Genomic DNA, 3,913 nt, shown 5'->3' with positions numbered 1-3,913 from the left:
CACACACACACACACACACACACACACGCACCTGCCCCGCCACCACCGGGCCCCACTTGCCCACACACATATACACACACGTGCACCTGCCACGCACCTGCCCTGCAACCACCAGGTCCCACCTGCCCCGTGCGCGCGCACACGTACACACGCATCTGCCCCGCACTGGGCCTACCTGTCCGCACATATATACACACACACATACCTGCTGCAGAACCGCACACCCACACAACCATCCATCTACACACTAACCATACACATTCACCAGGCCCCATCTGCTCGACACCTGCTGAGCCTTAACCACCAGGCTGCACCTGCCTTACCCCCACATCCAGGGCAACCCGGGCGTGGTGTGTGACCCGCATCTGCCCCATACCTCGGAGTGCTTCCAGGCAGGGATCATTTTAATGTACCTGGGCCACCGCGAGAAGACACAGCAGGTGCACAGCTGTTGGCCTTCGGGCTCTGGGCCCATGCAGGGTCGCAGGAGGCCGTAGCAGGGATCCCAGAGGGTTTCTTAGGGCAAACCTGGCCTTATGCTTGGATTCCTGGGGCTCAGAAGGAGGTGCACCCCTGGTTGGGAGGCCCCAGGGTGAGCCACCTGATCCTGCAGAGAACACAGCGGCCAGAAGTCAGCATCAAGTAGCCTCAGCAGGGACTTCCTGATCCCAGTGGTCCCTCAGAGGTGGCCAGATGTGGCTGAAGCAGGGTCCCCAGCGCTCCCCCCACCTCTGCCCCAAGCAACCTATGCTTCATTCCAGAAAGGCACCAGTGGAAGGGTCATGAGAGTTGCCCTGGGGTGGAAGCTAGCCAGGCCCCTGGGGTGAGATGATGGGGAGATGGAAAAGGGACTGAGGCCAGCCCTGGCAGACCCTGATCCTGGGAGCTGGAGTGTTCTCAGGTGACAGTGAGCATAGGCAACAGAACTCTCATCTCAGATGAAAACACATTAGCACATGACACTGCGACACTGCGTAGCTAGCACTGACCTACTGTACTGCTCACTGGGACACAGGGAACAATCCTGAAATCCTGTTATCAATCCTGCTATTGTTTTTTAAATTCTAAAATTGAAGAGGAAGCTTGGGTGGATTCAATCAAAGGTAATAGGGAACTGGATATCTATTTGCAAAACAAATGGTTTTAAACCTTATTTCGTACTCACCTATGAAAATACCTCTCAAATCGGATTAACTAGAACTCAGGGGAAATGAAAAAAACAGGGTACAAGTGCCCATTTAGCAAATGTCTCAGAGAACTTTCCTAAATGCAGGCTCAAAATGAGTCACAGGGGACAGATCAAAACTCCAGACCTGGGTGCATGCCTTACCCACATCTCCCTCATTTCCTCAGGCTGTGGTCACTCATTTAACAGAGTCCAGGACCAGAGCCTTCGACATGGCCTGGACCAGCAGCTCCAGCTCCTCCTGTCCTGTGCTAAGACCCATGGTGCCCCTCAATGCCTATCCCCTCCATCTCACTCTCACGCAGCCCAGGGTCATAGGGCATGGCTTCTTACCCGAGAGGGGCTCTAGAATGTAAAACCAATGCTGTCATCCCTTGCTCAAATCCCTTTGTGGCTTCTCATGAACCAAACAGGAAGTCCAAGCTTCTTATCACAGAGAGCCCTGGGTCTGGGCCACCTAATCCTCTTCTAACCTCCCTTTCATCCTTCAGTTAGGAGTCCCTCCCTGCCTACTATGTCCCAGCCATATGGCCCTTCTTCCCCCTGGCCACAGGACCTTTGTACATGCTATTTCCGCTGCCTTCCCCTGCTCTTCCCTCCTTACCCTCTTGCCTGGTATGGAAATTACCTTTCTGTCTGAACTTTCTCCCAGCTGTACTGCCAGCTCCCTGGAGGCAGGGGTTTTTGCTCCCCTACCCCCATGTATTTGAGGTGGGACCCTGCTCAATGGAGATGTGAAAAGAAGTGGCGTGCTCTTCCAAACATGCCCATGACGTGCTGCATGCCTCCCCTGTCCTCAGGACTGGCCAAAGGCACCAAAGCCAACTCCGGGAGACCGCCACCCTGATGCCTTCCACCCCCGGTCACCACTCACTCCCCATCTTTGCATATGACCCTGAAGACCCTGAATTACCTTCAGAGAACTGGCCTGAACACAAGGACCTGAGATGGGCAGATGAGAAGGCCCAAGGGAAGTTCATTCCTGCCCTGGGTGTCCCCACCACAGCCCACAGGGTGGACCCTGACACTTAGGACAGTACACGCCCCACCCTGCCTGGCCCAGGACACTGTCCCCTCCAGGTAAAGCTCCCTCTCCCCAGAAAACTCACCACCTGGAAGGACAGGATGGGAAGAACGCCACCCTTTTGCTCCTCACAAGAAGCACTGGGGCTGGGTTTACAGCCAAAGTATGCCCTGGTTACTCAGCTCCACCTTCTGTTGAAGCAAACCCAAACACAGACTCCTCTGTGACTGCAAAGGGCAGCCCCAAGCCCAAGAAGACTAGCCTGGGTTCCTCTTTGGGAAAGAGGCCAGGCCCACCCCACCAGTCCATGGAGATGTTGCCTGGCGGTCAGGCTCCTTTCCTTAAGGCATTTCAGAATATTTCTTTTTTTTTTTTTTTAAGATTTTATTTATTTATTTATTTGACAGACAGAGATCACAAGGAAACAGAGAGGCAGGCAGAGAGAGGGGGGAAGCGGGCTCTCTGTGGGGCTCGATCCCAGGACACCGAGATCATGACCTAAGCTGAAGGCAGAGGCTCAACCCACTGAGCCACCCACGCGCCCCCAGAGTTCTGGTACCTTCCCTAACACCACTCTCCGCGGCCTTGTCAGTGTCTGATCATGGCTCCAATGTGGCCCCAGACCCCAACCCTCCATCCCCAGGGGCTTTCTTCAGTTACTGTTACTAGATTTGCAGTGATTCCCACGCAGAAAAGAGGCAGCCCAGCTTTGTGCAGGCCCTGACTGACTCTCTTCCCTCCATCTCCGCACCCGCCCCTTCCAGGCGTGAGTGTTTGGGCCTGCCGGCCCGCTTCTGTGCCCAGGTCTGTCCTGGGCCTGCCCAGGGCAGGGACCCAGTCCCCGTTGCCCTGCAATGGACGCAATTGTCCCCGGAGCTGCTGAGGAGTCCCCTCAGTGAGAAGCCAGGGCCCAGAGCTCTGGTCCGGTAGCACCAGCTTCAGGCCCTGCGGGACGACCTGGAAGAAATCACGTCCACAAAGAGCCACTAATATGTGGATGATTCTTCGTGGAGCTCCGCGTTCGTGACCTTGCATTCCACATATTTGTGTCTCTTGTGGTCACGTGTGGAGGCAGAACCCCATTCAAAGCGTTCACACGGGTTGCCACTGGGAAGATGGGAACATCCACTCCCCTTGCCGTCACTTCTCATTCTGGCACAGACACTGGGGGCAGCCACGTTTCACCCAGGGCCTGGGGTGCAACCTAAGACTGTGCTCATTGGCCAATAAAGCCAGAGCTTTAGATCCTGTGTCCCTGGAAATTCTGAGGCGACAAAGCAGCTACAGTAAGAAACAGTGGGAAAACAGAATCACCACGAGCTGCACTGGAGACAGGAGTAAGCAAGTCCCGTGGCAGCCGGGGGCTCTGTCCGTGAAGCATCTGCCTTCGGCCCAGGTCATGATCCCAGGGTCCTGAGATCGAGCCCTGCATTGGGCTCCTTCATCAGCGGCAAGCTTGCTTCTCCCTCTGCCTCTCCCCCTGCTTGTGTTCCTCTCTTTCTGGCAAATAAATAAATTAATTAATCTTTTTAAAAAGGAAAGAAGTAGACAAATTCCTGCAGCATTTGTCCCACACAGACTGAGACTATCCTGCACACTCCTAAGTCCTGTAAGCCTCGGTTGTCTGCCATGAGATGGGACGGGTACGAGGCTCCACCCGCACAGGCTCAGGGAGGGCCATGGGGCCTGGAGATCGACCTGCT

This window comes from Enhydra lutris, unplaced genomic scaffold, assembly GCF_002288905.1.
Source record: "Enhydra lutris kenyoni isolate GAN:26980312 unplaced genomic scaffold, ASM228890v2 scaffoldscaffold21, whole genome shotgun sequence".
Lineage (NCBI taxonomy): Eukaryota > Metazoa > Chordata > Mammalia > Carnivora > Mustelidae > Enhydra > Enhydra lutris.
This window is presented reverse-complemented; position numbering follows the sequence as displayed.